Genomic DNA, 27,519 nt, shown 5'->3' on the forward strand with positions numbered 1-27,519 from the left:
GTGTCTGGCAAAGAAGAATCTGTTACATTTTGGTGAAGATCTGAATATGGATTCTGATATGAGAATTATTGAATTTTTAAAGTGATTCTTCACCATTGGGAGATAGGGCGAAAAACTATACATTGCGGGATATCTCAAAAAGCTATGGATGGATTTGGACGAAATTGGTAGACAGGTTGGGTGTGTAACAAGGAAGAATCGATTCAATTTTGGTGAAGATCTGAATATGGATTCGGATATGAGTTATTTAATTTTTTATGTGATACTTCACCATTGAGTGATAGGGGCAACCAAGCGGAGGTATGCTTTCTACTGAGTGCCGTTCTAGTTATCATTATTAGTCCCCTACCGGTGTACACCGGAGGGGACTATAGGTTTGCACTCCGTCCCTCCGTCTGTCCGTCTGTCAGTCCGTCACGCAAAGAACAGTTTTCTGGACTTTTTTTCTAAACTCTTAATGCTAATGATTTCAAACTTGGCACATGGTTTCCTCATGATAAGTTACAGATCAAGTCCGAACTTCACGACGTTTCGATCATTTTTGACAAAGTTATGGCACTTTGAACTTTGGTAATTTCCCCAACAGTTTTCCGGACGACAGACTGCCGGTAGGGGACATGTATTGCAGCGCAATACTCAGAACGCTTGTTACATTTGTTATTACAGGTAGCCTATTGCCCGCGATATTCATCGTTTTTCTCCAGGTGGCTCTCAGTGAAAAAAGTTTGGACACCCCTGGTGGAAGTACTCCTCCAGTATGCCCAGATTGCGGGTGAGTTGGTCCCCGACAGATTTTAGGTTGGGGCCATGCACTACAAGTGCAATGCCATCAGCATAGAGGAGTTTGAAGGAGGTCATCATTGGCAGGTCGGTGACATAGAGGTTAAAAATGGCAGGAGCTAGAACAGATCCTTGAGGGAGGCCATCGTTTAGTGTTCGAAGACAGCTGGTTTTGCGTGGAGGCTGACGCGGATCTTTCGGTCACCAAGGAATACGTACAAGTGCATTCCAACAGGCTTGTCAACTCGGTGAACAGGTAGGATTCAAATTGCTGAGCCCTATCTCTGGTGCTGGTAGATGGTGTGCCATACTTTGAAATCCAATGGTGTACTAATGCTTTAGCGACTGTTTCTGCTGGAATGTCCTGTGGAGGAATGGCATCAGGTCACCTGGTATGGTGATCTTGAAGGAGCTGTGGCTCCCACGTCGATCGAAAGAATGGACGCGACAAAAAGCTTGAATTCATCTGAGCTGCTTTATTAGAATCAAACACTCAGGCACTCTGGGAAAAACGTTTTACGGTCGGCAATATATATCTATTCCCTCAGGGGGTTTGCCCAGGCCTGGCGCCAGGGGGCGTGGCCCCGCGGGCCGGCTGCGGCCTGGCAAGCCGAGGGCGAGCCTGCCCGGGCGTCCCGACCGAGGCCTGGCAAGTCGAGCGCGGGCCTGCCCGGGCGTCCTGGACGAGCCCGGCCTGGTGATCGCTCCGCGTCCTTGATAGGTGCAAGGCGATTGTGTAACCCCAGCGGCAGCCGCTACACACGTCCCCCCAGAATCGACTTGCACCGACAGGGTCAACTTGAGGGGGGTCCTGATGACCCGGCCGAAGCGACCCCTGGTGGGTCGTGGGAGGGGGTCCGGTGAGGTGGTGGGCGGTCGAGTGGGGGGCACCGTGGACGGGGGGCGGCCTCGCCGCGGCGGGAGGGCCACCCGTGGTGGGTGGTCGACGTCCACGTGCGCCGGCTTGAGGCGGTCCACTGCAATCCGGTCCGACCTGCCGCCGATGTCGATGACGAACGACTTGTCGTCCCGTCGCAGCACCCGGAAGGGCCCGTCGTACGGCGGCTGGAGTGGCCGCCGATGTGCGTCGTGACGCACAAAAACATACTCCGCGGTGCGGAGTGCTGGGGGGACGTAGGACTGGGGGTCACCGTGGTGGGATGTCGGCACGGGGGCAAACCGTCGGGCGGCCTCCTGGAGGTCCGAGCGCTGGCGAGCTGCGGACCAGGGGCTGGTAGCGTCGGGCACGAATTCGCCCGGGACGCGTAGCACCTGGCCATAGACCAGCTCGGCGGTGGATGCCTGGAGGTCCTCCTTGGGGGCCGTGCGAAGGCCCAAAAGGACCCACGGCAGCCGGTCGGCCCAACCGCCGTCTTGAAGGCCGGCCATGAGCGCGGCCTTCATGGAGCGGTGGAATCGCTCGCACAACCCGTTTGCTTGGGGGTGGTAGGCCGTAGTACGGTGGAGCTTGACCCCCAGGTTGCGGGCGACCGCGCCCCACAGCTCGGAGGTGAACTGTGGTCCGCGGTCTGACGAGATGTCCGCCGGTGCGCCGAAGCGGGCGACCCAGGTGGCGATGAAGGCCTGCGCCACGTCGGCGGTGGTGGTGGAGACGAGGGGAACGGCCTCCGGCCACCTGGTGGTCCTGTCCACCATGGTGAGCAGGTGTGTGAACCCTCGTGATGGGGGAAGGGGGCCCACCAGATCCACGTTGACGTGGTCGAAACGTCGTTCGGGCACGGTGAAAGGTGCCAGCGGGGCCTGGGTGTGTCGGTGGACCTTGGCCCGTTGGCAGGCGGTGCAGGCGCTGGTCCAATCGCGGACGTCCCGACGAAGGCCGTGCCAGACGAAACGCGCCGACACCAGCTTCTGGGAAGCTTTCCGGCCCGGGTGGGAAAGGCCGTGGAGGGAGGCGAAGATGCGGCGTTGCCAGGTGACGGGCACGATGGGGCGAGGCCGGCCTTGGGAGACGTCGCAGAGCAGGACAGTGTCCGCGCAGGGGATGTCGGCCAGGCGGAGGCCCGTGTCCGCCGCCCGGAGGGCTTGCACCGTGGTGTCGGTGGTTTGGTCCGCCGCCATGAGCGCAAAATCCACGCCCAGGTGGACCGCGTTCGCGCTGGCCCGGGAAAGACAGTCGGCCACGGCGTTGTTTTTGCCGGCGACGTGCCGGATGTCCGTGGTAAACTCCGACACGGCGGAGAGGTGGCGCTGTTGGCGGGCCGACCATGGCTCCGTGACCTTGGCCATGGCGTAAACCAACGGCTTGTGGTCGACGAACGCCGTGAAAGGTCGGCCCTCCAGGAGGTGGCGGAAATGGCGGACGGCCAGGTGTAGACCGAGGAGCTCCCGGTCAAACGTGCTGTATTTGAGCTCGTTCGGCCGGAGCTGCCGGCTGAAAAAAGCGAGTGGCTGCCAAACCCCGTTCACCCATTGCTCATGTACGGCGCCCACCGCGTAGTCGGAGGCATCCGTGGTGAGGGCGATGGGAGCGTTGAGCACCGGGTGAGCGAGCAGTGTTGCGTCGGCGAGGGCCCGCTTTGAGCTTTGGAAGGCCGCATCCATTGCTGCGGACCAGGCGATGTCGTGCTTGGCCGGCTTGCCCCGGAGGGCTTCGTAGAGGGGCCGCATGAGTTGAGCAGCGCGGGGCACGAAGCGGTGATAAAAATTCACCATTCCCAGGAATTCCTGCAGGGCCTTTATGGTGCGGGGACGCGGGAAAGTGGTGATGGCCTCGACCTTGGTTGGCAGCGGCACAGCCCCGTTCTTGGTGATGTGGTGGCCCAAAAAATCAACGGCCGTCGTGCCGAAGTGGCATTTGGCCGGGTTGACGATGAGGCCGTGCTCGCTGAGGCGCCCGAACAGTGTTCGGAGGTGGAGGAGGTGCTCGGCCCGGGACGTGCTGGCGACGAGGATGTCGTCCAGGTAAACGAAAAGGAACGGCAGGTCACGCAGCACGCCGTCCATCAAGCGCTGGAACGCCTGAGCCGCGTTCTTGAGACCAAACGGCATCCGCAAGAACTCGAATAAGCCGAACGGCGTGATGACTGCCGTTTTAGGGACGTCGGCCGCCCTGACAGGTACCTGGTGATATCCCCGTATGAGATCAATTTTTGAAAAAATGACCCGTCCCGCCAGACGGGCGGAGAAGTCTTGGATATGCGGGATCGGGTACCTGTCGGGTGTTGTAGCGTCATTAAGACGGCGGTAGTCGCCACACGGGCGCCATCCACCCCCCGGCTTTGGCACGATGTGCAGTGGCGAGGCCCACGCGCTATCGGAGCGCCGCACGATGCCGAGGTGCTCCAACGCGTCGAATTCGGCCTTCGCAACGGCAAGCTTGGCTGGGTCGAGGCGGCGGGCCCTGGCGTAGACCGGCGGGCCCGTGGTTGGTATGTGGTGCTCGATCCCATGCCGTACTGCGACGGCCGAAAACGTCGGCCGCGTGAGGGCCGGGAACTCCGCGAGCAGGCGAGCAAACTCGTTCGCCGCCGGGACGGTGCGTGCCAGCTCGGTCGGCGCGGAGCTGCTCAATGTGCATACCAGGGAGCTGAAGGTTTCAGCGTTGATTAAACGACGCCGTTGGACGTCCACCAGCAGTCCGTGTGCGCAGAGGAAGTCGGCGCCGAGCAGAGCCATGGGCACGTTGGCGGTTACAAACGTCCAAGCGAAGCGTTGGCCGCCGAAGCAGAGGGTGACGTTGCGCGGGCCGAAGGTGCGGATAGTCGATCCGTTGGCCGCAACCAAGGAGGGGCCGCAAACCGCGGATTGCCTGTCCTGGTCAGAGGCGGGCATGACGCTCACTTGGGCGCCGGTGTCGCACAGGAAGCGCCGTCCGGACGCTTTATCCGTGATGAACAGTAAGTTGCCCGTGTGACTGTGGCCGGCGTTCATGGCAGGTAATGAACGCCGGCCTGGCCGTTTCCCGACCCGCCGAAGGTGCACGGGGGTCGGCATGTCCGGGCCTTCTGTCCGAACCTGGCATGATAGGAACACCACGCTTGGTCGGGTGGAGGCTTCGGACGTCGTGCTGAACGTGGTCGGCTCGGTATAGCGGCCGCCAATTGCGTCGGCAGTTCGGCCGTCGATCGCGCCGGGTGCTCGGGCGCCATGGATGGTGCATCAGGCGGCGGCGGGTCCCATGTCGCCGCTGCGATGCGCTGTCCCGCGGCGGAGATTTTGTCGGCTTCTCTGGCAAGGGCCCGGGGATCTGTGATCGTCGTGCTTGCCAGGGCGAGGCGTACCGGGTTAGGCAGCTGACGGAGGAACAGCTCCCGGAACAGGAATGCCGGAGAGTGCTCGCCGAGCAGCGAAAGCATGTAGTCCATTCGCTCGGAAGGGCGCGTGTCGCCGAGCTCCGGCAAATCGAGCAGGCGCCGTGCGCGTTCCGCCGCTGGGAGGGCGAAAGCATCGAGGAGAAGCTTCTTAATCGCGCCGTATTTGTCCGCGGCTGGCGGTCTCTCGAGGAGGCTCAGGGCGCGGGCTGCGGTGGCTGAACCGAGCGCAGCGACCACGTGGTGGAAGCGGGTGTCGTCCGCCGTGATGCCTCGCAGGGCGAACAGGGACTCCGCTTGTGCGAACCAAACCGCCGCGTGAGCCTCCCAGAAGGTAGGCAGTTTAAGGGCGACTGCCGTGTCCATGTCGATAGGTCACCAATGAAGGAGCTGTGGCTCCCACGTCGATCGAAAGAATGGACGCGACAAAAAGCTTGAATTCATCTGAGCTGCTTTATTAGAATCAAACACTCAGGCACTCTGGGAAAAACGTTTTACGGTCGGCAATATATATCTATTCCCTCAGGGGGTTTGCCCAGGCCTGGCGCCAGGGGGCGTGGCCCCGCGGGCCGGCTGCGGCCTGGCAAGCCGAGGGCGAGCCTGCCCGGGCGTCCCGACCGAGGCCTGGCAAGTCGAGCGCGGGCCTGCCCGGGCGTCCTGGACGAGCCCGGCCTGGTGATCGCTCCGCGTCCTTGATAGGTGCAAGGCGATTGTGTAACCCCAGCGGCAGCCGCTACAATCTAAAAATGGTGGAAGAAAAAAAAATAACCCTGAGAAGTAGAAAAGTTTGTGGGGTTGTCGTGAAAACAGTGAGCGGGTGATGAAGTAGCAGTCTGCTGATAGTCCCAAGGGAAAGGAAAGAACAGTGAAGTACAGCATTTATCTGCTCCACGTAATCATGTCCTTTTAGCTCCAGTCCCCTTGATAGTCGAAAGTCCACGGAAAACCGCTTCTTCTTCTTCTTCACCTTTGTGCTTCGTTTCCGTATTCCGATGAGCAATATCTTCTTCTTTAACGGGACCAATAAATTGTTCTCACGTTATTGAGGAGTTGGCCAGGGGAAGCTTGGCTCAAGTCTTTAACGAACCGGATTGCCAGGCCTGACAGTCGACTAAGCCTAAGGTTAGAGTTGGAATTTGGTCAGAGTGCCGGCGATTGCTCGCCTACTCTTCGTGAAGGACACCGTGGGATCTTTAACGTCCACCAACTAAATGTCGGTAGACGGGACATCCAGTTTAACGTCCATCCGAATTTTTACAAATTTCATACGTACAACACACGCAAGTACCAGCAAAGAGGTTAATAATATGTTGTATTTGTTTCATGCACAAAGTTTGAAATGCGATCAACAAATAATAATTGTAAAATCGCCGTAAAATTAAGAAGAAAAGGTGCCATTAACTGTTGACGTCACGTCCGGCTGTTGCGGCGCGAGCTGTATATAAATTCTGTGCGGGACGCCATAACGGCAGGAAGTGAAACGGAGAGACGGTCAGCAATCTGTTGACATCGGGTTCTGAGGCGGTTGTTTGAGCCTTTACTTTTTGCGGTACGGCGTCTAGGAATGGCAGGATCATTAAGTAATCAGTCGTTGATCCGATAAAAGGTGGTATCCATTTGTATTCCGCTTCGGTTACTGGCCGAGTCTGCGTTAAACCGATGCTCATACGAGGTGTTCCATTCGCTTTGGATAACCGCGAATGCCTTTTGTGGGCTTTACGTTTTAGTTTTTGTGAGAAATACTTCGACCTAGTAAAGGACGAAAAGATGAATTTAAACTGATTTGAGGGATTGGTGCGATGGGTTTAAGTCGGGAAGGGGTGGTTCTACAGATTCGGGATGAGTACGAAGGTTGGACAACTTCATTGAAGAGGAAGAAGAGCTATTTTGGAACTAAGGGGGCGGTTGATTAAATGGTTTCGTGTTAACTTGTTTTATTCTGCTTTGCCTTTAGTCGACTCGACTGTCATCTGTATTCTTACGACTGTATAGGTTCGTTAGAACCAATGGTTCGTTCCTTTTTTTTTTTTCTGACGTCATTGCAATGACGTCATTTCCAATAAGACTAACTCTGTATCCGGAGTCATGACCGGTCGTGAGTTTGCTTAAAACCATTAAATACTCTTTTTCGCTTTTATTCCAAATCGTTTTGAGCGTTTGTTATTCCAACTACCGTTCATCTGGTCCCGCCCTTTCGCCTCTTCTTCACCCAGAATCTCCCATTTTGCTCCCCCGACCCCCGCTCGCCTCAGGCCTTTGCGTCGTTCTCCAGATCTCCCGCCCTACTCGGCTACGAATGGTGTTCTGTGATACCGTTTCTATTGTACGCGACCGTGTCGGATTCTGTCTCTAGAAGGCGAGTTTTCGATCCGAAAATCCTTCGTAGTGGATGTTCGTGTAAACAAAGGCCCGTCGTGTCCCGTGATTGGTGCTTTCGAACTCGGACCTTGCTCTCTGCTTTGGATCCCAGGTTGAGGTGTCGTTTCGTTAATAAGTGGGAGGGAATATTTTGGGGGGCTTGTACATGGTAATTTTTCAGGGGGTGAAAGGGAATGTAATCAAGCGGACATTGCAGCATAGGGGAGGGGGGATCTGTACTGTAATTGTAGGGGAGGGGGGATCTGTACTGTAATTGTAGGGGAGGGGGGGGGATCTGTACTGTAATTGTAGGGGAGGGGGGGATCTGTACTGTAATTGTAGGGAGGGGGGGATCTGTACTGTAATTGTAGGGGAGGGGGGATCTGTACTGTAATTGTAGGGGAGGGGGGGGGATCTGTACTGTAATTGTAGGGGAGGGTGGGGATCTGTACTGTAATTGTAGGGGAGGGGGGGATCTGTACTGTAATTGTAGGGGAGGGGGGGATCTGTACTGTAATTGTAGCGGAGGGGGGATCTGTACTGTAATTGTAGGGGAGGGGGGGATCTGTACTGTAATTGTAGGGGAGGTGGGGGATCTACTGTAATTGTAGGGGAGGTGGGGGATCTACTGTAATTGTAGGGGAGGGGGGATCTGTACTATAATTGTAGTGGAGGGGGGATCTGTACTATAATTGTAGTGGAGGGGGGGATCTACTGTAATTATAGTGGAGGGGGGATCTGTACTGTAATTGTAGTGGAGGGGGGGATTTGTACCGTAATTGTAGGGGAGGGGGGGATCTGTACTGTAATTGCAGGGGAGGGGGGATCTGTACTGTAATTATAGTGGAGGGGGGGGATCTGTAATGTAATTGTAGTGGAGGGGGGGATTTGTACTGTAATTGTAGGGGAGGGGGGATCTGTACTGTAATTGCAGGGGAGGGGGGATCTGTACTGTAATTATAGTAGAGGGGGGGGGGGGATCTGTACTGTAATTGTAGGGGAGGGGTGAACTGTACTGTAATTATAGTAGAGGGGGGGGGGATCTGTACTGTAATTGTAGGGGAGGGGGGGATCTGTACTGTAATTGTATTGGAGGGGGGATCTGTACTGTAATTGTATTGGAGGGGGGGGATCTGTACTGTAATTGTATTGGAGGGGGGGGGATCTGTACTGTAATTGTCAGGGAGGGGGGATCTGTACTGTAATTGTAGGGGAGGGTGCTCAGTACTGTAATTGTAGGGGAGTGGGGGGGGGGGGTCTGTACTGTAATTGTAGGGGAGTGGGGGGGATCTGTACTGTAATTGTAGGGGAGGGGGGGATCTGTACTGTAATTGTAGGGGGTTGGAGGGTGTTGGTGTGCTGTAATTGTGGGTGGTTGGTATGCTGTAATTGTGGGGGGTGGGAGGGTGTTTGTATGCTGTAATTGGGGGGGGGGGGTTGGGGGGTGGTTGGTGTGCTGTAATTGTGGCGGGTGGGAGGGTGTTTGTATGCTGTAATTGGGGGGGGGGGGGTTGGGGGGTGGTTGGTGTGCTGTAATTGTGGTGGGTTGGAGGGTGTTTGTATGCTGTAATTGTGGAGGGTTGGAGGGTGTTGGTATGCTGTAATTGTGGAGGGTGTTAGTATGCTGTCATTGAGGAGGGTTGGAGGGTGTTGGTATGCTGTAATTGTGGAGGGTTGGAGGGTGTTGGTATGCTGTAATTGTGGGGGGGTTGGAGGGTGTTTGTATGCTGTAATTGTGGAGGGTTGGAGGGTGTTGGTATGCTGTAATTGTGGGGGGGTTGGAGGGTTGGAGGGTGTTTGTATGCTGTAATTGTGGAGGGTTGGAGGGTGTTGGTATGCTGTAATTGTGGAGGGTGTTAGTATGCTGTCATTGAGGAGGGTTGGAGGGTGTTGGTATGCTGTAATTGTGGCGGGTGGGAGGGTGTTTGTATGCTGTCATTGAGGAGGGTTGGAGGGTGTTGGTATGTTGTAATTGTGGAGGGTTGGAGGGTGTTTGTATGCTGTAATTGTGAGGGGTTGGAGGGTGTTTGTACGCTGTAATTGTGGGGGGTTGGAGGGTGTTTGTATGCTGTAATTGTGGGGGGGTTGGAGGGTGTTGGTGTGCTGTAATTGTGGAGGGTTTGAGGGTGTTTGTACGCTGTAATTGTGGGGGGTTGGAGGGTGTTTGTATGCTGTAATTGTGGGGGGGTTGGAGGGTGTTGGTGTGCTGTAATTGTGGAGGGTTTGAGGGTGTTTGTTCGCTGTAATTGTGGGGGGTTGGAGGGTGTACGCTGTAATTGTGGGGGGGTTGGAGGGTGTTGGTGTGCTGTAATTGTGGAGGGTGGGAGGGTTTTTGTATGCTGCAATTGTGGGGGGTTGGAGGGTGTTGGTATGCTGTAATTGTGGGGGGTTGGAGGGTGTTGGTATGCTGCAATTGTGGGGGGTTTGAGGGTGTTGGTATGCTGTAATTGTGGGGGGTTGGAGGGTGTTGGTATGCTGCAATTGTGGGGGGTTGGAGGGTGTTGGTATGCTGTAATTGTGGGGGGTTGGAGGGTGTTGGTATGCTGTAATTGTTGGGGAGGGGTGATATGTACTGTAATTGTAGGGGAGGGGTGATCTGGACTGTAATTGTGGGGGATCTGTACTGTAATTGTCAGGGAGGGGGGGGGGGGATCTGTACTGTAATTGTATGGGAGGGGGGGGGGGATCTGTACTGTAATTGTAGGGGAGGGGTGATCTGGACTGTAATTGTGGGGGATCTGTACTGTAATTGTCAGGGAGGGGGGGGGATCTGTACTGTAATTGTATGGGAGGGGGGGGATCTGTACTGTAATTGTAGGGGAGGGGTGATCTGTACTGTAATTGTAGGGGTGTGGGGGATCTGTACTGTAATTGTAGGGGAGTGCCAGTGGGGGATCTGAACTGTAATTGCAGGGGGTTGAAGGGTGTTGGTGTGCTGTAATAATTGTGGGTGGTTGGAGGGTGTTTGTATGCTGTAATTGTGGGGGGAGGGAGGGGAGTGGTTCGAGGGTGGTTGGTATGCTGTAATTGTGGGTGGTTGGAGGGTGTTGGTGTGCTGTAATTGTGGGTGGTTGGAGGGTGTTGGTGTGCTGTAATTGTGGGGGGTTGGAGGGTGTTTGTGTGCTGTAATTGAGGGGGTGTTTCTGTGCTGTAATTGTGGGGGGTTGGAGTGTGTTTGTATGCTGTAATTGTGGGGGGTTGGAGGGTGTTTGTGTGCTGTAATTGTGGGGGGTTGGAGGGTGTTTGTGTGCTGTAATTGTGGGGGGTTGGAGTGTGTTTGTATGCTGTAATTGTGGGGGCGTTGGTGGGTGTTTGTATGCTGTAATTGTGGGGGGTTGGAGTGTGTTTGTATGCTGTAATTGTGGGGGGTTGGAGGGTGTTTGTGTGCTGTAATTGTGGGGGGGTTGGATGGTGTTGGTATGCTTTAATTGGTTGGATTAGGGGGGATTTGTATGCTGTAATTGTGGGGGGGGGGGTTGGAGGGTGTTTGTGTGCTGTAATTGTGGGGGGGTTGGAGGGTGTTTGTATGCTGTAATTGTGGGGGTGTTGGAGGGTGTTTGTGTGCTGTAATTGTGGGGGGTTGGATGGTGTTGGTATGCTTTAATTGTGGGGGGTTGGAGTGTGTTTGTGTGCTGTAATTGTGGGGGGTTGGAGTGTGTTTGTATGCTGTAATTGTGGGGGCGTTGGTGGGTGTTTGTATGCTGTAATTGTGGGGGGTTGGAGTGTGTTTGTATGCTGTAATTGTGGGGGGTTGGAGGGTGTTTGTGTGCTGTAATTGTGGGGGGGTTGGATGGTGTTGGTATGCTTTAATTGGTTGGATTAGGGGGGATTTGTATGCTGTAATTGTGGGGGGGGGGGTTGGAGGGTGTTTGTGTGCTGTAATTGTGGGGGGGTTGGATGGTGTTGGTATGCTTTAATTGGTTGGATTAGGGGGGATTTGTATGCTGTAATTGTGGGGGGGTTGGAGGGTGTTTGTGTGCTGTAATTGTGGGGGGTTGGAGGGTGTTTGTATGCTGTAATTGTGGGGGTGTTGGAGGGTGTTTGTGTGCTGTAATTGTGGGGGGTTGGATGGTGTTGGTATGCTTTAATTGGTTGGATTAGGGGGGATTTGTATTCTGTAATTGTGAGGGGGGTATTGTAATTGTGGGTGGTTAAGGGTTTGTACATTGTGATTACGGAGGAGCGCGGGGGAGGGTGCGTGTTGCAAATTGTAATTATTGGGGCTGGCCAACCAAAGTTTGACAAGGAAGCAAGTGACATAGCTGAGAAAAATGAGTTAAGTAGCCCAATCACATTATGGAAGCAAGTGGAATACTGAATAAAATGGATTACTTACACTGGCATCCAAATTTCTCTCATGGTTCTTATTTTAGCAGCTTAACTGCCACATCGAAAGGAAGCAAGTACCAGAACCTGAATGATTTGTAATAAAAAAAGGAAGCAGGTAGCCAAACGTATTTTTGAAATTTGCTTCCTTTTGTCAAAGCTGGATTGGGGTGTGGGGAAGGGAATGTACATTGGTATTGTGCTGAGGGGGGGGGGGGGGGGATTTGCACATGAATGACCTTGTCTACTCTGAGTCATCCATGGTATTTCCACCTCGTTAGTTAAGTAAAACGTGAAGAGGTGTTTTTAAAAAAATTATTATTTACTTGATTAAATTGTTTTGCCATTTAGTGATATGGCAAAAATAATGATATATATAGCAGGATATACCCCAACAACTTGGTGGAGATGTGTGTGTGAAAAGGACTAATAGTTTCGATTTTGGTAAACATCTGAATATGGATTTGGCGACAATAGTTATTTAATTTTTAAGTGATTCTTCACCATTGAGGTATCGGGTGAAAAGCGACATATAACATGATATTTAAAATAAGTTATGGACGAGTTATGAATAAACTTGGTGGACAAGTTGGTTAGGTGATGAGAACAAGACTATTAGATTTTGGTGAAGATCCAAAACGTAAACTGTTCAGCTTAGCGGAGGTATGTGCTCTACGGAGTGCCGTTCTAGTTTTATTCAGTACTAGCTGAATGCACACGGCGTTGCCCGGGTTCTTTTTGAATGAATTTAATCTTCTGTACACAGGTCTGACGCGAGCCCAGTATCAGTTCGTGCTCAACGATTCCTTGTTTTCTTCTGTCGGGCCCTGCGAGAGAATTTTCAAAGCATGTGTTGCAAAGAGTCAGATATTCCTGTTACACTACTCACAATAAGTTAGGGATATTGGCAGGTTCTTCGGTGTGGTTGATTTCGTGTATTAATTATGTTGAAAAATGTTGTTGGTCCTAATTCTATGGTTATTAATGAGTGTGAAAAAACACAGCATTCTTGATTTCAATACCCTAACCCCTATATAAAAAAGAAACTCACTCCCACAATATCCTTAACTTATTGTGAGTAGTGTAAGTGCATAAGTTGTACTTCAAGAGAATTTTGAAAGAAGAAGATGTATGGTCCAGCCCAGCCGAGGGCTGGGCTGAAAGAAAATGGCCCAGCCCAGCCGAGGCGGCCTTGACCGGCCTCGCCACCAAGCCTATAACCTTCCCGGGGCCCGTCCCGACATTTTTTTGTTTTTCACAGGTTTCCTTCTATCTGTCAGCGTTCAGGAGATTAGCGCGTGCAGACAAACACTTTTGTATATATATATATATATAGAAGACTAGCCGAAAGCACCCGGCGTTGCCCGGGTTCTTTTTGAATTAATTTACTGCTATAATTCAGCTTTTACTCATGGCCGTGGAAAATTGACCGATCATTTAGCTCAGCTTTTAATTGCGAAATGGGCCCAGCCTAGCCGAAGCGGCCTCGCCACCTGGCCTATAACCTTCCCAGGACCTGTCCAGACATTTTTTGTTTTAGAGGTTTCCTCCGATCTTTCACCGTTCAGGAGATTAGCGCATGCAGACAGACAGCCACACAAACAAACAAACAAACAAACAAAAACTTTCTTTTATATATACATATAGATAATAAATAAATAAATATATAAAATATATATTAATGATTTGATGGTCGACATTGAGATGCACAGCGACTCTTGCCCGAAGCGGCGGCAGATGAGTTGAACGGAGTATTGGCCGTGCTTGTCTGGGTATATAGATGCTGTCCCTTGTTCATCGAATTGCGGCGTATTCTTATTGTACACCGCTTCTTTCCTATGCCATATCCAGGCGCTGCATATCGTCATTGCCGGGCACCAAAGGGGGCTCGGCAGTGACGCACGCTGAAAGGGAGTACTCAGTTTTCACTCTGGTTTTCTTGTTTGTCTGGGCAATATCTCAGCCATCCTTTGATCTCGGAAGCTGAAATTTCGGCACAATCGTGAGCAAGTCCTTTTTCCAAAACGGTATCTTTTTGTTTTTTGATTTATCAATTAATTGAGGAGTTATTTAATTATTAGCGATTAATTAAGTACTTAATTAATTAAATTTCCTTTCTCTTCTGACAATTAACTCGGGCACCTTTTGAGTTAGGAAGCTGATATTTGGACATGCCAATGACCAGGTGATTTGGCTGCAAAGACTATTTGATTTATTAATTAATCGATTAATTATTTAATTATTCGATTAATGACTAAAAATGTTTTTTAAGTTACAGATTCTGATGAAATGGTGGTGGTTTATGTGTTCCATGACCGAATTGATTAATAATTTAATTTTTTAATGATTATTATTTATTTATTTTCCTTATTAATCATTTATTTATTTTCTTTCTCATTTGGCCAATATCTCAGGCACCTTTGAACTAGTCTGTTTGCCACCCAGATATGTTCTGTACTAAACCTTGTTCTCATGAGAAGTGTATTGTTTTTTGATGGTTTCATACTCGAATGGGTCTATAGAAAATATTTAGCTTGGTTGCCGGAGTGTCAACCTTGGGGAACTCCGATTAATTGGCATAAATCCAAGATGGCCGCTGCGGACGGAGGTGGAAAATAACTTTTCAATCAACCTTCCATCACTTGTGATACATTTTTTCCGTATAATTTCGATGTGAGGATTCGATTTCTGAGGTTAATTGTGCGATTTGGGGTCAGATTCAGGGTCAAAGGTCAAGTTAAAGGTCATTTATTTTCGGCCAATAAATTATTAATATAATAATAATTGCATTTTCAGAACGAGGGTGGTCAAGTGTTTATTCATTAACGGCAATCACTCCCATTCATCATCAGAGCCGAATGCAAGATCAAGATGATCAGTTTCCTCGTCATTTACCACATCTGCTTCTCCTTCCTCTTCCACTTCATCGTGGTCTTCGTCTCCTGTCATGAAGGGGTTCAAGCAAGCGTCACTAGAAACACAAGCGCAGTACACAGTGCATGATATCTTTCCATGGTGACAGCTGCAACGTTCACTGCCGCACGCCTTCCCCGCCGCCTTACAGCTGCACCACACTACATCCATGAGAGATCTTGGGGTCCTGGGGGCTGATCAGAGGTTGCTGGTACTGGGGTGCCATCTTTGATTTCCCACCCATACTTCGTGATGTCAAGTTCAGGTGGAGCCTGCTGGTCAGCAGATTTGGCGAGTATAGTCTGCAGATGAGTGCGCAAGATGTGCAGGAAGAGATTTTGGTCTGTTGGTGGTAGCGACATGATCTTGAGCGGCTTTCCAACCTTCTTTGTGTACATATGGTACCTCGCCTCACTCATAGTGGTCCCCTGTTGCTGACCATATAGAGCACAGAAGAACGCTTGTCCTGCTTCCATGAGCTGTGCATGGGTGGCATCAAGCTCGCCCAAGGCTGAGTACAGGCCTGGGAAGTCGCCAGCTCTCAGGGTCTTCAGGGCCGACACTTTCCCCTTGCCGTACAGGTATGAGGTGGTATCTGAACCAGTAATGTAGTGCATTCCCAGGATCTGCAGGCACTTGGGGCCGAGTTGGGCACAGGTGGCGTTGATGTCCCAAACAGGTCCATCCTACCGCTCCATTTGCACTGTGGCCTGGATCTTGTTTCGGTACACCCAGTACACAAGCAGCACGAACACATCGGTGTCATCTGAGAGAATGCGGATCACTCGCGTGTCGGACTCGGCAGCCATGAGGAGGTACGAGATCATTGTTATGTCCGCTTCGTCATGGTTGAACACACCATCGCTGGGGCTCTCCACGGTGACTCCTTCGCCGAAGCTGTAGGTACTAAGAACTTTCGACAGCTGCAACTTGTTGTGCTTATTCCTCATGATGGCGTCTCGACTGGGCAGTGGTGTATTGATGGTCAGGTCGTAATTGATGGAACCAAGGCCAGCACGTCGCATACGCTCATGGTCCTTCGCAGAAACGTTGATACTTGTCGAAGACTAAGACCTTCTTGCCAGCGAGAGAGGACAATCTCGTCTTGATGGACTTAACTATGACCGACGCATCTCCTTTTGACAGCCACACGATGTGGTAGAGGAGTTGGCTCGCATCAACAATGGTGACATCAGGCGGCGGTGGTCGTCGTGTCTGTACGCAGAGTTTGTGAGCCAGCGGTGCTTTGCTACCTTTCCTCAAGCAGCCATACTCGTCGATGAGCGATGGGGGGTATTGGACACAGCTCATATTGGAAGATGGGTGCTAGCTTCATCTGTCGCTGCTGTCCGACTGTCAGCAGCCTGAAGAAGATAGTCTCCAGGTCGAAGATCGTCTTGTCCCCCATTTTCACACCTTTGTGTTCCATGGTCTTGATGGAACTAGAGACGGTTGCATGGAATCCGGTGGGGAGGGATGCCCGGAACTGTGCAGCCATTCTCTCGCCTATGTCCACTGATTCGGCAACATTCACCTCGGCTTCAGGGGGACCGAATCTACCATTGGCGATGTTGTAGAGGTGTGGCGATTGATTTTCCAAAGGGTGAGACATTTTGGACAGCTCAAGCGAGATTCGAAGTCTGTCATCTGCATCCATCTCCCTCCTCGTCTTGCCCTCCTCCTTGTGACGTGGTCCACTGCTTGTAGTACTTGCTCCAGCTTGGGCATTGCTCTCCTTGACTGGGGGATTGGGGTAGATGTGCGCCATGGTGTCTGAGAGGTAGGCGATGACGGGAAAAGAATCGATCCATTCCGCGACCATCTCTTGAGAAAGGGTTATACCCTTGAGGCCACCTTTGCCGATTCGAATGGCAGTTTGTTCACCAAACTGGTCAGAGCTCACGCCATTCCAGCTATCCTCCTGGTGACGGCACATGAAGGCACCTGACATGAGCTCCGTTTTGGCCGCAGGTGGCGCATCTCGAAAACATGATGGGTGATGTAGCGGGCGTAGTGGTGGTGGCCAGCAACAAAGAAGTAGGGGAGCATAAGCTCGAGCGTGAGCTGCTGCAGCAGGAAATCTCCCTCCCTCTCGCTACGAAGCAGTTGATGGACGAGCAGAGTAGGCTTTATCAGATTATCGACCGTGCCTGCCGGTTAGGTTTTGCCGACAGGTTTCAAGGTAGTCGCTTAAGTCCTGGAATGTTTTGGGACCAGTGGTGAGAAAATTGCTCAGAAGAGTAGTCGAAACCATCCGGAACACTCGCATGGCCCGAACCCAAGACTTTCCGCTCATGAATCCTGTTAGCCCTCCAAACGCAGAGCTGATGAGAGGCTCAATACCCGACCCGCGCATGAGTTTGCCGATGTAGCCACAGAAGGACTGCACGGTGTGCATGATGCCAGGCCTGAGAATGACGTTATTGAAGCGATTGACATCATTCCACTTGATTTGGCTGGCCACCATGAACAGCTGCAGATCGACGGAGACGTGGACATAGGACATCCCCATGTCAGCCAACGACTTCTTGAGGTACTCCAGTGAAGTTAGCACCGTGTCCGGATGAGCGGCTTTGGCGTCGATGAGAGGTCCGAATATGTAGGTACTCGCTGGCTTCTTTTGAGCTTGATCATTGCGCGCCTCCTGATTGTTGAAACCACCCCACTCCATTGCGTTCTCCTGTGTGTTGAGTGTGTTTAGCCACTTCATGTCTTTCTCCTGCGCAGTAGCTAGACTCACCTGCCGGGCACATACTTCTTGGTAGGAGATGCCACAGGTGGCCTCTACAGCTGGTGGGTTCACCTTGGTCGGCCCGGTGTAGTGTTGCAGAGGAAGGCTGCCCGATGAGCTACTGCTGGTCTTTGACTGGGTGGCTTTCTTAGAGAGTCGGGATGATGAGGCTGCTCATCCCTGGCTTAGCACGGCCATACTCTAGAATACCTGCGGGATGAGGTTGCTGGAATTCATGCGAGAGGACATGGGTAGTGCGTCGACCATTGGGTGTGACTACCTGGAGATCCAAGTTGTCAAACCACACGAAGATGACGCCGATGGTTCTACACAACCCCATAAACTGGTGGAGGTCCTGTGCATTGTCGCCTAGAAAACGGGCGGCTGATTTTCGGAATCTCAGGGCCTCATCGTACGGTGTCGTGAAGCCATGCTCATGAAGGAGTTTGAGAAGGTCGGAACTACCATGCCGGTGCAACAGTTTAACGGCCAGCCCTAATGTCTGATTTCTGGTACTTGTAACGTGACTCTGAATTGACTGGCTCAAGCTCAGAGATTTCTTGGTCACCTTACCACCGGAGACCAGGTCTGAAACCAACTTCAACAAACTTGGGCTGGTCGCCTTGATTGTGTTGGCCTGTGTAAACTCTGAAAGGTCGTAATTGGCACTGTTGTACCTGACCGACCGTGCCTCATGCTTTATTTGCCTCGCCACGGAAGCAATGCTCCTCTCATCCATATCGTCATCCTTAACTATCTTGAGTTTTAGCAACGGAGTCACGGAAACCAACAATGGTAGCACAGCCATCTACCCAAACAACTATAACATCCTTACTCATGCAGTCAGTTACCTTGCTAAACATGTCACGTCGAGCGAGCTTGCCACCTAGATCCGAGTACAGGGAATGCAGTTCAACACTATTCCATAATCTGGACCTGTCTCGGCTCATGTACTCAATGACTTCCTTCAGAGCATTTTCATCTGCACTACCAGTTGGCAAATCAGCAGATGTGGGAACTTTCGTAAAACTGTTATAGCAGCGGACGTGGTACTTGCACTCAGCAGAAGGTAGATCAGAAACAAAAGCAAGGTGCAACTTGACCCTTGTAGCCACATCGTCATTACGCTGCTCAGCAACATCAAGGAGCATATCTTTCATAGTTGGGAGTGGGTTACGTTCTGTGTCAAAACGTTCTTTGGTCATACACTTACGAACGCGGTCCCATCGTTCTGGGTGTCTATCATCAATGGGTAAACATTCCTCGCTACAGAACATACAATCAAAGGTGTGTTTGAGTACAAACGTGTCAGCTACCTTAGTATGAGACCTTGTAGTTGTCCTTACACCCTCATCTTCAGCCTTTCTTTTCTGTGACTTTCTCACTCTCTCAATTTTCTCTTTTGATGTATAAGTACAGTAGCAAGCTTTATGACAGGTTATGCTTGCCGCATCTCCACCAACATCAATAATGTTCTGTAGCGTAGCCTGCAGGTCTCCATCTCCACGAGATTTGGCGCACAAGATGAGCTTCCTGATCCCGTTCGCAGTGAATTTCGTTTCTTGTCCACCTCCGTGACACACCGGGAGAAGACACCTTGAGTCAGCCATATGCCTACGTCTCTGAAAAGAAGAAGAGGTGAGATTAGAATCAACGTATCGAGTTCATGAGTGGTGTGCAGTTGATGCAGGGGTCAAAAAGTTTGAACCCCCCAAATGTGCAAAAATGACCTTTAACTTGACCTTTGCCCCTGAATCTGACCGCAAATCACACAATTGACCTCAGAAATCGAATCCTCACATCGAAATTGTACGGAAAAAAATGTATCACACGTGACGGAAGGTTGAATGGTTGAAAGGTTATTTTCCACCTCCGTCCGCAGCGGCCATCTTGGATTTATGCCAATTTATCGGAGTTCCCCAAGGTTGACACTCCGGCAACCAAGCTAAATCTTTTCTATAGACCCATTCGAGTATAAAACCATCAAAAAACTAGAACGCCACTCAGTACAGCGCATACTCCCGCCGTGGGTCAAGTTGGAATAGTACGATTTCACAAAAGTTTGAGGAAGTAGTTCAGTGACAACACTAGAACGGGCACTCGGTAGAGCGCATACCTTCGCCGCAGCTACTGTTCTGTACTTGGCATGGGAGTGTAGGGAACAGAACAACAAAAATACGATTTTGACCTTTTCGTGACCTTGACCTTGACCTTTGACCCGGTTGCTCCCAAAATCTAATCAAATGTGTCCCGTATAATAACCAATCATCCCACCAAATTTCATGCAATTCGGTTGAATACTTTTTGAGTTATGCGAATAACATACACACACACACACAGACATACAAATAAATACACAGCGATCAAAACATAACCTTCCGCTTTTGCGAAGGTAACAATACACTCCTCGCAACAACAATACTCAACCTGGCAACCGGACTAAACTAGGAAGCTAATATTTGGACATGACAGTGACCAAGTGATGTGGCTATCAAGGATATTTTTGATTTATTGATTAATCATTTAATCGCTTAATTGTTTATTGATTAATTGAATAATTATTTTAAAATTTTTATTAATGACTTATTTAATTAAATTTCTAAAAGATACGTCTTCGGATGAGGCACTGGTGGTTTAGTTATGCTGTTAGCCAATTGATAAAGAAAAATTTTGTGATAATCTTTTATTGATTGTAATTATACAATTAATCAATCAATTGGTGTGCACCTCTCCCTCCCAATGCAGCCTCCATGATCTGCACTGCGGTATTGCCGCGCTGCAGGATATTTAATTATTTGGCATGGGGGTGGTGTACTTTGTCTGTACTTGTTTTCTTTCTTTCTTGTTTGTTTGTTGTACACCACTCCTTTCCTATGCCATCTCCAGGCATTGTAAAACGTCATTGCTGGGCACCGAAGGGGGCTCGGCAGTGACGCATGCTGAAAGGGAGTACTCAGTTTTCACTCTGGTTGTTTTCTTTCTTGTTTGTTGTACACCGCACCTTTCCTATGCCATCTCCAGGCATTGCAAAACGTCATTGCCGGGCACCGTAGTGGGCTCGGCAGTGACGCATGCTGAAAGGGAGTACTCAGTTTTCACTCTGGTTGTTTTCTTTCTTGTTTGTTGTACACCGCACCTTTCCTATGCCATCTCCAGGCATTGCAAAACGTCATTGCCGGGCACCGTAGTGGGCTCGGCAGTGACGCATGCTGAAAGGGAGTACTCAGTTTTCACTCTGGTTGTTTGTTTGTTTTCTTTCTTTCTTTCTTTCTTGTTTGTTTGTTTGTTCAGGCGATATCTCAGCCATCCTTTGAGCTCGGAAGCTGAAATTTCGGCACAGTAGTGAGCAGGTCCTTTGTCAAAAACTGTATTTTTGTTTTTTGATTAATCAATTAATTGAGGAGTTCTTTAATTATTAGCGATTAATTAAGTACTTATTTAATTAATCAAATTTCCTTTCTCTTCTGATCATTAACTCAGGCACCTTTTGAGTTAGGAAGCTGATATTTGGACATGCCAATGACCAGGTGAGTTGGCTGCAAAGGCTATTTTTGATTTATCAATCAATGGATTAATTATTTAATTATTCGATTAATGACAATTTTTTTTTTTTTTTTTTTAGTTAGATTCTGATGAAATGGTGGTGGTTTGTGTTCTTTGACCGAATTGATTAATTTAATTTTTTTAATGATTATTATTTATTTTCATTATTAATCATTTATTTATTTTCTTTCTCATTTCGTAATATCTCAGGCACCTTTTGAGCTCGGAAGCTAATATTTGGACATGAGTGACCAAGTGATGTGGCTATCAAGGATATATTTGATTCATTGATTAATCAATTAATCGATTAATTATTTAATTATTCGATTAATTACTAAAAAATAAAATTCAGTTACAGATTCTGATGAAATGGTGGTGGTTTGTGTTCTATGACCGAATTGATTAATAATTTAATTTTTAATGATTATTATTTATTTATTTTCATTATTAATCATTTCTTTATTTTCATTATTAATCATTTATTTATTTTCTTTCTCATTTGGCCAATATCTCAGGCACTTTTTGAGCTCGGAAGCTAATATTTGGACATGAGTGACCAAGTGATGTGGCTATAAAGGATATTTTTGATTTATTGATTAATCAATTAATCGATTAATTATTTAATTATTCGATTAATTACTTTTTTTTATTTTTTTTATTTTTTTTTCAGATTCTGATGAAATGGTGGTGGTTTGTGTTCTGTGACCGAATTGATTCATAATTTATTTCTTTTAAAGATTATTATTTATTTATTTTCATTATTAATCATTTATTTATTTTCTCATTTATCCAATATCTCGGGCACCTTTTGAGCTGGGAAGCTAATATTTGGACATGACAGTGAGCAAGTCCTTTGTCAAAAACGGTGTTTTTTGATTAATTAATCAATTAATTGAGGAGTTATTTAATTATTAGCGATATTTATTAGCGAATGTCGGATATTTAATTATTTGGCATGGGGGCGGTGTACTTTGAATGTATCTGTACTTATTTTCTTTGTTTTCGTTTGTTTGTCCGGGCGATATCTCAGCCATCCTTTGAGCTGGGCAGCTGAAATTTCGGCACAATAGTGAGTCCTTTGTCAAAAACGGTATTTTTTTGTTTTTTGATTAATTAATCAATTAATTGAGGAGTTATTTAATTATTAGCGATTAATTAAGAAGTTATTTAATTAATTACATTTCCTTTCTCTTCTGACTTCTGACCATTTCTCGCCTTTCTCTTCTCGGGCACCTTTTGAGTTCGGCAGCTGATATTTGGACATGCCAATGACCAGGTGATTTGGCTACAAAGGCTATTTTTGATTTATTAATCAATTAATCATTTAATTATTCGATTAATTACTAAAAAAATTTTTTTCCCCAGCTACACATTCTGATGAAATGGTGGTGGTTTGTGTTCTGTGACCGAATTAATTAATTTTTTTTAAATGATTTTATTTATTTATTTTCCTTATTAATCATTTATTTTCTTTCTCATTTGGCCAACATCTCAGGCACCTTTTGACCTGGGAAGCTAATATTTGGACATGACAGTGACCAAGTGATGTGGCTATCAGGGATATTTTTGATTTATTGATTCATCATTTAATCGATTAATTATTTATTGATTAATCAATTGATTATTTAATTTTTTTTAATGACTTATTTAATTAAATTTCTAAAAGATACATCTTCGGATGAAGCACGAGTGGTTTAGTTATGCTATTAGCCAATTGATTTAGAAAATATTTTGTGGTCTTTTATTGATTTTAATTATGCAATTAATCAATCAATTAGTGTACACCTCTCCCTCCCAATGCAGCCTCAATGAGCTGCACTGCGGTATTTCTGGGCGCAGGAGGTGCCCCGGCAATGCCGCGCTGTAGGATATTTAATTATTTGGCATGGGGGCGGTGTACTTTGAATGTATCTGTACTTGTACACCGTTCCTTTCCTATGCCATCTCCAGGCATGGCAAATCGTCACTGCTGGGCACCGAAGGGGGCTCGGCAGTGACGCACGCTGAAAGGGAGTACTCAGTTTTCACTCTTTCTTTGTTTTCTTGCTTTCTTGTTTTTGTCCAGGCAATATCTCAGCCATCCTTTGAGCTCAGAAGCTGAAATTTCGGCACAGTAGTGAGCAAGTCTTGTCAAAAACGCTATTTTTTGTTTTTGAATAATTATCAATTAATTGAGGAGTTATTTAATTATTAGCGATTAATTAAGTACTTATTTAATTAATCAAATTCCCTTTTTCTTCTGGCAATTAACTCGGGCACCTTTTGAGTTAGGAAGCTGATATTTGGACATGCCAATGACCAGGTGATTTGGCTGCAATGGCTATTTTTGATTTATTAATTAATCAATTAATCGATTAATTATTTAATTATTCGATTAATTACTCAAATTTTTTTATTTTTTTTTCAGTTACAGATTCTGATGAAATGGTGGTGGTTTGTGTTCTCTGACCGAATTGATTCATAATTTAATTTTTTCATGATTATTATTTATTTATTTTCATTATTAATCATTTATTTATTTTCTTTCTCATTTGGCCAATATCTCAGGCACCTTTTGAGCTGGGAAGCTAATATTTGGACAGGACAGTGACCAAGTGATGTGGCTATCAAGGATATTTTTGATTTATTGATTAATCATTTAATCGCTGAATTATTTATTGATTAATTGATTAATTATTTATTGATTAATCAATTAATTATTAAATTTTTTATTAATGACTTATTTAATTAAATTTCTAAAAGACATCTTCGGATGAAGCACTAGTGGTTTAGTTATGCTATTAGCCAATTGATTAAGAAAATATTTTGTGATAATCTTATTGATTTTAATTCCACAATTAATCAATCAATTAGTGTACACCTCTCCCTCCCAATGCAGTCTCCATGAGCTGCACTGCGGTATTGCCGGGCGCCGGAGGCGCCCCGGCAATGCCGCGCTGTATGATATTTAATTATTTGGCATGGGGGCGGTTTACTTTGTATCTGTACTTGTTTTCTTTCGTGTTTGTCCGGCGATATCTTGGCCATCCTTTGAGGTAGGAAGCTGAAATTTCGGCACAATAGTGAGCAAGTACTTTGTCAAAATCGTTATTTTTTGTTTTTTGATTATTCATTTAATTGATGAGTTATTTAATTATTAGCGATTAATTAAGTACTTATTCATTTACTTTCTCTTCTGACCATTATCTCGGGCACCTTTTGAGTTAGGAAGCTAATATTTGGACATGACAGTGACCAGGTGAAGTGGCCATAAAAGATATTTTTGATTTATTGATTAATCATTTAATAGATTAATTATTTATGGATTAATCAATTCATTATTTAATTTTTTGTTAATGACTTGTTTAATTAAATTTCTGAAAGATACATCTTCGGATGAAGCACTGGTGGTTTAGTTATGTTATTGTACACCGCTCCTTTCCTATGCCATCTACAGGCACTGCAAAACGTCATTGCCAGGCACCGAAGGGGGCTCTGCAGTGACGCACGCTGAAAGGGAGTACAGTCATACCCCGTTTTACGCCATTTCGACCGACGTCAAATCCGACTTTACGCCACTCTTCTAGAGTAAATTTCAGTTCAGCGAACGTCATGTGCGACTTTGCGTCACTCCTACATCATCTCCTTTATCTCGAAGGAGGAGAAGACCATGCCAGGCTGCAAAGTCGCGAAGGAGCGGCTAACGCTCATGCTTGGGGGTAATTGCACCGGCGACCAAGCTGAAGCCGCTCTTGGTGTATCTTGGTGTATCATGTGTATGAGTATGAGGATGAGCTTTAGGCGCAAATGAGGAATTGAATGAGGATCTTTGGAATGAACTTGGTGAAATGAGGCAATGGTCTGGGATGACCGGAGAAAGTGTATGAGTGGTGTATTGAGGACATGTGTAATGGTCTTGAGTGATTGACTTGCATGGGGTGCAAGTGGATAAATGGAGAGAATACTTGGTGTGTGGGAATAAATGGTGTGTGGAGTGAGTAGTGTCGATTGAGTGGTGTGGAGTGCATGGTGCGAAGGAGTGGATGGGGAAGGATGGACCCCTTCACGAATACCCGGGGAGGGTTGTTTAAAGTTGGGTAGAGGGAGTAGGTAAATTGTTTGGAAATTGACATCTGTGGTGCAGGGAGTAGCAGGTTGTTGTTGATGCATATCCTTGTAAAGAACCGATCGACGTGTGCATGTGCACATGTGCATGGATTTGCAAATGCCTGCCTGTACGTCGTCGTTTCTGCGTATATCGTATCGTCCAAAAATAAAGAAGCAAGCAACTTCGGCCGCTCGAGGAAAGACTTGGCATGCCTACGACTCGGAGGCGAGTGTCGATCCCCGGTGCGGCCGGGTTCACGGAACCCTGAGCTCGTTCGTTCGTCACCGACACGACCACCGGTGAAACTGCTCGGACACGTTGGGTAAAGCACGCCGTGGTGAAGCGGGCCGCGGAGCCACTCGGCACACAAGCCAGCTCACGTCGACACGTCAGTGCCGGTCACCCCGTTCGAGGAGAAAACCCGACCGATAGAAAACAACGGAGGGACTCCTGACTGGGAGCGGCAAAGATTCAGGACGAAGCCGCAGCCTCCTCCAGTTGTTTACTCTAGTTTTATGAATTACGGTGTTGGTCTTCATTTTAAGGCATTACGCCCAGGTTCCGTCACGGCTTATGGAACCAATTAATGACGTAGGCCGGTGTATTACTGTACTCAGTTTTCACTCTGGTTTTCTTGTTTGTCTGGCGATATCTCAGCCATCCTTTGAGCTCGTAAGCTGAAATTTTGGCACAATAGTGAGCAAGTCCTTTGTCAAAAACTGTATTTTTGTGACGGCTCCTTTCCTTTGCCATCTCCAGGCATTGCAAAACGTCATTGCCGGGCACGAAAGGGGGCTCGGCGGTGACGCACACTGAAAGGGAGTACTCAGTTTTCACTCTCGTTGTTTGTTGTACACCGCACCTTTCCTATGCCATCTCAAGGCATTGCAAATCGTCATTGCTGGGCACCGAACGGGGCTTGGCAGTGACGCCCGCTGAAAGAGAGTACTCAGTTTTCACTCTGTTTGGTTGTTTTTGTTTTCTTGTTGTACACCGCTCCTTTCCTATGCCATCTCCAGGCATTGCAAATCGTCATTGCTGGGCACCGAAGGGAGCTCGGCAGTGACGCACGCTGAAAGAGAGTACTCAGTTTTCACTCTGGTTGTTTGGTTTCTTGCTTTCTTGTTTGTTGCACACCGCTCCTTTCCTATGCCATCTCCAGGCATTGCAAATCGTCATTGCCGGGCACCGAAGGGGGCTCGGCAGTGACGCACGCTGAAAGAGAGTACTCAGTTTTCACTCTGGTTGTTTGTTTGTTTTCTTGTTTTTGTACACCGCTCCTTTCCTCTGCCATCTCCAGGCATTGCAAATCGTCATTGCTGGGCACCGAAGGGGGCTCGGCAGTGATGCGCGCTGAAAGAGAGTACTCAGTTTTCACTCTGGTTGTTTGTTTTCTTTCTTGTTTTCTTTCTTGTTTGTTGTACACCGCACCTTTCCTATGCCATCTCCAGGCATTGCAAATCGTCATTGCTGGGCACCGAAGGGGGCTCGGCAGTAACGCACGCTGAAAGGGAGTACTCGGTTTTCACTCTGGTTGTTTTCTTGTTGTACACCGCTCCTTTCCTATGCCACCTCCAGGCATTGCAAATCGTCATTGCCGGGCACCGAAGGGGGCTCGGCAGTGACGCACGCTGAAAGAGAGTACTCAGTTTTCACTCTGGTTTCTTGTCGTACACCGCTCCTTTCCGATGCCATCTCCAGGCATTACAAATCGTCATTGCCGGACACCAAAGGGGGCTCGGCAGTGACGCACGCTGAAAGAGAGTACTCAGTTTTCACTCTGGTTTCTTTCTTGTTTGTTTGTTTGTTTTCTTTCTTGTTTGTTTGTCCGGACGATATCTCAGCCATCCTTTGAGCTAGGAAGCTGAAATTTCGGCACAATAGTGAGCAAGTCCTTTGTCAAAAACGGTATTTTTTTTTTTGATTAATCAATAAATTGAGGAGTTATTTAATTATTAGCGATTAATTAAGTACTTATTTAATTAATCAAATTTCCTTTCTCTTCTGACCATTAACTCAGGCACCTTTTAAGTTAGGAATCGCTGGTCGATCGTAGGTCGTATTGTAGGTCGATCGTAGGTCATAGGTCGATCGCTGAATTAACGCCAGGGGGGTTGACTCAGCCTGTCATCCTTCCGAGGTCGGCAAATTGAGTACCAGTACACTGGTAATTCCCTGCTTGTCGTTAAAGGCGGCAAAAAGGGTTGGCGTCAGGAAGGGCATCCGGCCGTAAAACATTGCTTCAAAAAGGGGACCGAAAAACAACAACAACCACGGTCCCCGAAAAAGGCCAACCCCCGCTTTGCGGGGAAAAATGGCCTCTAAAGGTGGTTATTTTTTTTATATAAGCTGATATTTGGACATGCCAATGACCAGGTGATTTGGCTGCAAAGGATATTTTTGATTTATTAATTAATCGATTAATTATTTAATTATTTGATTAATGACAAAAAAAATTTTTTTTTTTAGTTACAGATTCTGATGAAATAGTGGTAGTTTATGTGTTCTCT

General features: G+C 48.0%; 1 protein-coding gene across 7 annotated transcripts in view; it reads left to right on the forward strand.

Moving 5' to 3' along the window:
- Positions 1-6,476: 6,476 nt before the first annotated feature.
- Positions 6,477-27,519, forward strand: part of DDX6 (DEAD-box helicase 6) — a 119,610-nt gene continuing 98,567 nt past the window's right edge. For 2 of the 7 annotated variants that reach the window (XM_068122977.2, XM_068122979.2), the window contains exon 1: positions 18,861-19,017. The gene's annotated coding sequence lies outside the window, so the exon portion shown is untranslated. Of the gene's footprint in view, positions 6,601-6,656; positions 7,522-18,860; positions 19,018-27,519 lie in introns of those variants that run through there. The other 5 variants (XM_078782162.1, XM_068122975.2, XM_068122981.2 and 2 more) reach the window with 5 other exon arrangements.

The sequence above is a fragment of the Myxine glutinosa genome, chromosome 7 (assembly GCF_964187855.1).
Source record: "Myxine glutinosa chromosome 7, kmMyxGlut1.1, whole genome shotgun sequence".
NCBI classification, from domain to species: domain Eukaryota; kingdom Metazoa; phylum Chordata; class Myxini; order Myxiniformes; family Myxinidae; genus Myxine; species Myxine glutinosa.